This window comes from Mastomys coucha, unplaced genomic scaffold (assembly GCF_008632895.1).
Source record: "Mastomys coucha isolate ucsf_1 unplaced genomic scaffold, UCSF_Mcou_1 pScaffold4, whole genome shotgun sequence".
NCBI classification, from domain to species: Eukaryota; Metazoa; Chordata; class Mammalia; order Rodentia; family Muridae; genus Mastomys; species Mastomys coucha.
This window is the reverse complement of record NW_022196910.1, coordinates 3,076,345-3,084,916: the sequence shown is the minus strand read 5'-3', so window position 1 is coordinate 3,084,916 and position 8,572 is coordinate 3,076,345. Positions and strand designations below refer to the sequence as shown.

General features: G+C 41.9%; 1 protein-coding gene across 2 annotated transcripts in view; it reads right to left on the bottom strand.

Moving 5' to 3' along the window:
* LOC116076278 (zinc finger protein 431-like) overlaps positions 1-3,436 on the bottom strand; it is a 14,117-nt gene extending 10,681 nt beyond the window's left edge. Inside the window, exons 1-2 of one of the 2 annotated variants that reach the window (XM_031349976.1) lie at positions 3,304-3,415; positions 2,607-2,696 (exon numbers count right to left, since the gene is read on the bottom strand). The gene's annotated coding sequence lies outside the window, so the exon portion shown is untranslated. Of the gene's footprint in view, positions 1-2,606; positions 2,697-3,303 lie in introns of both variants that reach the window. The other variant, XM_031349975.1, reaches the window with a different exon arrangement.
* Positions 3,437-8,572: the final 5,136 nt, after the last annotated feature.

Below are 8,572 nucleotides of genomic sequence, written 5' to 3'. Positions count from 1 at the left end.
TGTGTGTGTGTGTGTGTGTGTGTATGTGTGTCTGTGTGTGTCTGTGTATGTGAGGGACAGTGGGGTTAAAGGCTTTCCAGTGTGTATGTGCTGAATGTTTAGAAGGAACTGAGCAGGGTAGAGGATAGCCCAAATGCACATTCTCCTAAGAAGTGGGCTGAGGTTGGTATTTATAATGATATGGAGGGACAGGGTGGGTCATGGCTCTCCTGGTGTCACTTTCTCTATCTTCTTTTAGGAAATTAAAACAAACAAACAAACACTAAAGGTGAGATGGTGGGGGCCATCATAGCCTTCTGTCCATTTCTAGGCCTGAATCCAGGAGGTGTATCTCCTTCCTATTTATTAGGGGCAGTCTGACCATATGAGCACTGCACTGCCTGCCCACTCTCTGCTCATTACTATCTGTGCTTCAATGAGCAGGGTTCCAGAAATGTGCTCTTCTAGACAACTTCTGCTTTCTGAGGCCTATACTGAGCCCAGATGTCCAGATCCCAAGGAGCAAGTTTCTGCAATTGGTACTCTGGATTGAGGGATCAATATAGCAAGGGAGACCAGGTACATACAGATAGCTGTTGACTGGTCCCTGCTCAAGCCAAGCACAAGAGGCTCCAAGGCTGAAAGAGTGTCTGTTTGCCATAACAAGAATAAAGTGTTGGTGGCAGGACTGACTGACTTGTATCATGTGATCTGATGATATTCACTCTCTCTCCAGTATTCTATGTTTATTCCCTATTTCTCCATTTCTTGATATTTTACTGGATTTTTATATTGAGAGAAACCAGGTGTCTTCAGAAACTCTCTTTAATAATTAATCTTTTTTTTTTCATCCAAAGCTCCTTCTGTCCTCCCAAAGTTTAGATATCCAATGATATCCTTGGAAGGGATAAAACACTGGAAGCCTGGGACTAGGGGTTGAGCAAGATCCACATTTTGGCCTGGACACAAGGGGAACAAGTGTCTTTTATCCTCAGAAGGGCTGCAGGACCCCCTTCTAAGGCTGTAGAACACCAACGTGGTGGGGCCAAGACAACTAGACTGTGGTCCATATTTAGAAGGACCATTTTTTTTTCTGCTCGCTTATATTTTTTATTAATCATTCCATTCGTTTACATCTCAAATGACATCCCCCTTCCCAGTTACCCCTTGACAATCCTCCCATCCTAAACCTACCCTTTCCCTCCCTCCCCTGTGTCTCTTTGAGGGTGCTCCCCCACCCACCCACCCACCCCTGCCCTACTGCTCCAGCATCCCCCTTCACTGGGGCATCAAACCTCCACAGGACCAAGGAGCAATCCTCCCATTAATGTCAGACAAGGCCATCCTCAGCTACATATGTGTCTGAAGCCATAGGTCCCTCTCTGTACACTCCTTGGTTGGTGGTCTAGTCCCTGGGAGCACTGGGGGGACCGGCTAGCCAACATTGTTCTTCCTATAGGGTGGCAATCCCCTTCCATTCCTTCAGTTCTTCTGCCAGCTCCCCCACCTGGGTCCCCAAGCTCAGTCTGAGGGTTGGTTTTGAACATCCACATCTGCATTGGTCAGGTGCTGGCAGAACCTCCCAGGGAAAAGCCACACCAGGTTCCTATCAGGAAGTGCCTCTTTGCAACAGCAACAGTGTTGGGTTTGTTGTCTGCAGACAGGATGGATCCCCAGGTGGTCCCAGGATGGCCCTCCTTCAGTTTCTAATCCATTTTTTGTTCCTGTTTTTCCTTTAGACAGGAACATTTCTGGATTAAAAATTTTGAGATGGGTGGGTGGCCCTACCCGTTGACTAGGGGTTGTGCCTATCTACTGGAGATGGTCTCTACAGGTTCTATGTACCCTTTGCTGTGTGCATTTCAGCAACCCACAGATTGGAAGAAGATCTTTACCAACCCTACATCTGCTATAGGCCTAATATCCAAAATATACAAAGAACTCAAGAAGTTAGACTCCAGAGAACCAAATAACCCCATTAAAGAATTGGGTAAAGGGCTAAGAATTCTCAACTGAGGAATCTGGAATGGCTGAGAAACACTTAAAGGAATGCTCAATATTTTTCATCATAAGGGAAATGCAAATCAAAACAATCCTGAGATTCCACCTCACTCCAGTCAGAACAGCTAAGATCAAAAACTCCGGTGAGAGCAGATGCTGGTGAGAATGTGGAGAAAGAGAAACACTCCTCCATTGCTTGTGGGACTGCAAGCTGGTAAAATCACTTTGGAAATCAATCTGGCAGTTCTTGAGAAAATTGGAAATAGTTCTACCTGAAGACCCAGCTATATCACTCCTGGGCATATACCCAGAAGATGCTCCAACATGTAATAAGGACACAAGCTCCACTATGTTCATAGCAGCCTTATTTATAATAGCCAGAAGCTGAAAAGAACCTAGATGTCCCTCAACAGAGGAATGGATACAGACAATGTGGTACATTCACACAATGGAGTACTACTCAGCTATTAAAAACAATGACTTCATGAAATTCTTAGGCAAATGCACGGAACTAGAAAAGATCATCCCGAGTGAGGTAACCCAGATGCAAAAGAACACAGATGGTAGGTAGTCACTGATAAGTGAATATTGGCAGAGAAGCTCACAAAGCCCACAATACAACTCACCGACCATATGAAGCTTAGGAGGAAGGGGATGCTTCAGTCCTGCATTTATGGGGGAACAGGATGACCAAGGGAGGTGGAGGGAGGGAGGGCCTGGGAGGGAGAGAAGAGGGGAAGGAAATAAGTGGAGCAGTATCAGGTACTGGAGCAGACGAGAGAGAAGTACAGAGGGTCAGGGAATCGAATAAAAATATGTAGCAGTGAGGGATGAGGAACTGGGGGTAGCCACTGGAGGGTCCCAGATGCCAGGAAAGCAAGAGGCTCCCAGGACCCAATGGGAATGACTTCAGCAGAAATCTGCTCACTTTGAGTCAATAAACACGTAGCCCAAAGCTGACCTCACGTTTCCTACGTCCATGAAGATGACCCTGAACTGCTTCGCCTGCCTTCAGCTATCAAGTGCTGGGTTTGCAGGAATGCACTACTATGTCTTGGATGTAGGTATCAAATCCAGGGCTTTGTGTGTGCTAGGCAAGAACTTTTAACTGTGCTACAAGCCATCCCCCTCTTTATAATTTCAGAGGACTGCACGTGAACTGCTGGGTGTTTTCCCTTTTCATTGCTATATTCCCCTCCCCCACACACTCACTCCAGGGCTCCCAGAACGAACTGTGACAAACTACCCAGCAGCAGCCCTAGCTCCTAACCATACTTCCACGTCTACGTGCAGAGAAAGAAAGAGGCCCAGGTTCTCCCTTACCTTGGCGCCAGGTCCTGACCAGAAACTGAAGAAAACACAGCACTGCCACTCCTGTTCCTTCAGAGCGAAATCGCCACTTCGGAGAGAAGTGTCCCTGCCAATCCAAGCCTCAGTTCTAGCTCTAGCCCGCCTCTTTCCCTGCGTGCAACTGTGACTTCAGGACGTCAAGGGGTGGGCCCTAGTAGCTGGCAGAACTGCTACTTTAAAAAGATTGGATTAGACAGAGAAGTTAAATCTGTGTTTTGCCTTATAAAGGGAATGCTCCACCTAACTTTTGGTATGCAGATCTGTCCAGAAGCGCCACTATATCCTGCTAATGCACATTCCTCTTAAGGTAAACGCGGGCTTCCCACCACTGGCAGCTCCTAGTGGCTCTAAAGGTTCCTGCTGGGCCTGACCCCGCATGTGTGGTGACTTGCTCAAATATCTTCGACTGCGAATAGCTAACCCTACCATAAGCACTCCTTGGTGGGTCACAGCGCTCCAGGCTGGTGGCAGCTGCTGATAAGGGACCAGCAAAGCCTGAAAGTAGCCACGTTTACCTTCCTCTTCCTTGCATGGCTGCAAGGTACAGAGCATCAGGGCCTAATGCTGCTCTGTGTGTGACTCAGCAGAGCCCAGAAAGTCTGGCCCTGCCCACCGATGCCTTTCCCAACTTGCTTGTTTGGGGAAGGGGTCCATGGGTAGGCAGGAACTCTTGAACTCAATGCATTTCGCTTTTACAGATCTTTTCTGTGCTCCCTGTGGTTGAGGGAGAAAACGGAGAGGAGGAGGCATGTGCAGGAAGATTCATGGGTTCCTCCCCTACTTCTGCCCTCCTGAGCACTCAGATTATTTTGGACAGATTCTCTGTTGTAGGAGGGACTAGGGTTGAGTGCCCTCCCTGTGTGGCTGATGCCCTTGAATACTCTGCAGTGACTACGTTGGCATGAATGATAGTAAACTAGTGTTCATGCCTTGCAGGTGTGCAGAGTGAGCAGTCCCAGTGTAAGACCCAGTGTAAGTCCCTCTAAGACTGGGGTCTGATTTAAATGCCCCTTGAATACTGCCACTGCTTTGTCCTTGGGGTTTATGGTCCTCCTGGATTGAACTTAGCATTTCTTCAATGCCTGTGGTGAGCAGCACATAGAAATGGTTGCTAAATCAGGTAAAGTTTATTCTTCCAAATGAATAATTTCTAATTCACGAATTTCCCATTTTTTACCTGTACTGGGGTTCTTAATCTGTTTAGCTCATTTTTATCCTGTATTTTTCAAGGTATAGGGTTAGGTTCTTGCTGAGTTCTTACCTACAGTTAAGAAATTCTCCCTTTATGTTTGGTTGTAGAACTATGCTTTGGGATTTTTCCACTCATGGTTTTCCTTCTCACTGTTGCTTCAAGTTCTTTAATTCAAAATGGTAGATCTCATGACTTTGAACTTTAAATCAGTGTGAAATATATCTCTGACTAAGGACTTAATTGAAAGAGAAGCTGTGGATTTTAAAATGTAAAGCCATTGTGGTCTGTGGTAATACAGGGTCTGTTTATTCTTGGATGCCAGAGGAGGAGATTGGAGTCCTTCAGTGGGAAAGTGCCCAGCTCCTGCTCCTCACCATGTAAAACAGGAACAGTTTTCTTTGAGAGTTGACTTCCTGTGATTTAGCTTTTGGTATTGTGTTGTGTTAAAGTAACTTATAATTGCCTGATGTAATTGTCCCCTGGAAGCATACTGCCTTGGTCTGCTAACCTAAGCCAAGTCTGGGAAGCTTTTAGCCTATGCACAATCTAATCTAGGCCTAGAATGTTTTCAGACTCTGATACTTGCTGCTGCTCACTGCTTCATAGTTCTTTATGAGTCCTGGTTAGGTAGTTCAACTCAGCTCTTCTAGATCAAATTCATCTTTAAGAAGACTGTTTCAGCCGGGTGGTGGTGGCGCACACCTTTAATCCCAGCACTTGGGAGGCAGAGGCAGGCAGATTTCTGAGTTTGAGGCCAGGCTGGTCTACAGAGTGAGCTCCAGGACAGCCAGGGGTATACAGAGAAACCCTGTTTCAAAAAAAAAAAAAAAAAGAAGAAGAAGACTGGTTCAAATTGGCCTCTCTGGGTTTCTCCTGAATTGTTCTTCTTGGCCTCAAACTAACTCTAGCAACTATTATAATTTTCTGAATGTTTTTCTTTCTCTAGCTCATTGTGTCTTTACCTGTGTGTAGCCTTATCTCTCTTAAACATGTCTCTGCAAAACTCTCCTGGTAAAACTGCCTCCTTCTTTTGCCTCTCAGTTTTGTATTCCTCCCACTTAAATAGCTCCCCTTTCCTCTTTTCTCATGTGAGAAGGGCATATTCTTTCTATTCTGTAAATGTGGAGAGCTCTTGGTGCCCCTTCGAGGATATTGGCAAGAATATTTACATTTTCTATGACTAGGGAGAAATTCTTTACTCACTTAAAAATTTGACATCAGGCTAGGTCAAGGCTCAAGATGAATACAACTGAGAAATGTATTCCAGCCACAGACATTAGGGTGCATTCTAAGGGCTGAGACATACCACAACTTGAAACATTGCTTTCAGCAAATGACACAATGTCAGGGTTCATAGTGTGATCAAATATCCTGCAACACTGTTGGATTTTTTTAGTCTTCATAATAATGGGAGAAATGTAGTGTGATATATAGTGGGAATGACAGAGAGAAACAATCTAGTTCGGTCACAGGTTTAAAAGGAAAAGGCCTGTTTGGACAAGTTGACTTTGATGAGCACAGGCATTGACATGACCAAGTCTGACTTAATTAATAACTTGGTAACCATTATAGGTCATTATAGCACAGAATGATCATGGCGCCTATCCAGGTATGTGGCCATTTAGTCCTGGTTTACACTTGATAGTTTTCGAGAGGAGTTTCACTGTTTTTATGGTGGTATTTAGAGTGAGTACATGTTAATGTGAGAGTTGAGTTGACATCTGCAGCAGGGTTCTTGGTCATAGGATGAGTGTGTGGAATAGGTGACAATAAGGAATGTGACCATTGGGTGTCTTTTTAAAAGATGGCCCTGAATACTTTGAGCTGTCTTTATTTGTACAAGATCCAAAGAATTCAAGCTTAAGCAGTTTCAATTTATTTCTCTTTAATCTTTTTCCAAGGATCATTAACATCTCCGCATTTTTGGATTTTTTTCCTTCTTCTCCACTCACATGTCAAAATTGACATTAACCTCATATCTAAACATTAAATAGCCTTTACTTTATATTTAAGCATGATTTTTTTCTTCCAGGTCAAATGGTTATAAGTCGCCAGATAGACCTTACTTGTATGAATCTAGGCTGGCAATAACCAAGTGGTTACAGAAATGAAAGATATTAAAGATCTATGGTTAATCTTTAACAGTATGTTGATTTTATATTGTTGTAGTCAGAATAGTATGATATGCAACATAGCATAATAATTTTCAGGTGTAAGTCTAGTTTCTGTGGCATACATATCATTTTTGTGTGATCAGTAGTTGTGGTCCTATTCTTTATAGATTTTTAAATGTTAATGGTTAATACTTAACTCGTAATCATTGGAACCAAACTTCTATTGTTCCTTGCAGTTTCTTTGTGCACTTTTACCTTAAAGGTGAATGAGAGATTTAGATTTCTTTGTGGATTTTCTGGGATTGGAGGGAAGTCTGAACTTTTCTGCCCTTTATTTTTCTTATATGTTCTATAAGTTTTTAATGTGAACTTTTAAGAAACAATCTCCTAAATTTTTAGAATATAGTTATCTCTCTTTTACAACAATTAAGTAAGCAAGAATCATTCATCTTAGTAAGTTTTTCCTCCTTACTCAGGGTGACTGCAGCCAGATGAAGAATTACCATATGAATGAATAAACATAGCTAATTCTAGAAGGGCTTGAAACCCCTGCACTCCCTAAGATCAGTGAAGTATTTTTGCAACATTGCCTCCACAGGTCTTTGAAAGGTGAGTGGGAATCTACAAAAGGCCTTGCCTTAAGTAGCTCCATTTGCAACACACTCATGCACCCTTCCCAGAGATTATAACATTGCTTCTGCAAGACAGCTTTAACACTTAGGTTCCGGTATTGAGCTGATGATTATTGTAATTGCTCAGCAAGAACTTCTCCTTGTGCACAACCATTTTGTTTTTCTCTCTTAACCTTTAATATCTGGTGGCACAGGAAATTGTTGAGATCACAAGGCATAATGACAATAAGCAGTATGTCAGGGATTACAGATTGTGTTGAATATGGCATGTTATCCTTCTACATTGTTGTGGTTGGTAGAATTTCTGAGTGCAGTAAGTTAGAGCTCTGAAGAAATGGATTTTAGAATGGTCTGACTGTTGAGTATTTTAGTTGTAGTTTTAATTTTATTTTTTCATATCTTTTTTTTTTAAAAAAAAAACTTTTATTGCATTATGATGAGAAAAGTTACATGATTTCAATTTATCAGATTTGTTAACATTTAAAAACATATTTTAATTAAATAGAATTGAATCACATTCTTGTTTCCCTTTTGTACTACCGCTCCTCCCAAAGACCCCCCTTCAATACCTACAATATCTTTTTGTCATATTCCTTAAAATTTATAAAATATTATAACAATAAAAATAAGTATTATAAAAGTTGTTTGATATAAAACAACAATTTAACAGTCTTATGTAGATGCTCGTCTACAGCAATAGTGAAAATGCATTTTTCTCAATATGAATTTTAAATAACTCCAAACATATTAACTTAAAAATAATACATCACTACTAGTATTTTCTTAAATGAACATGAATATATAAAGTCTTTTTGATTGTTTTGTATTTAGTAGAGTTTAAAATCTCGGCTCTTACTGTGGTAAGCCCAAAATAAGAACAATTTTTAGACATTGGGTTTCATTATAATAAGGCTGTATTTCAATGACCCTCACATCACCAAAGGATTTTACCTCCATTGTAGCGAAGCTGAGAGTTGATAGTTCTGCTGCACCAAGAAATGAATTGTAGGCTCCATTTTTGGATATAGACTTCCTGCTATGGTCAAAGCTAATTGACTTGAGTGAGTGACTTCATTCTCATCCCACAGAGAACAGGTTACATTCATTTAAGAAATGGTGTAGATATTAAGATGGTCTATCCATAAAGTCATTCGCCAACTGTTTCAGTGAACAATGGTTCTGCTTGGAGGGTAACACAGACATTAGGTTAGGGTTAAGAATTTGGTTCATTAGCTCTGATAATTTGGGAAAGCATTCATCTCAGAGAAAGAGTAACTTATAAAGTCCTCTTCTTCAAATTTGAT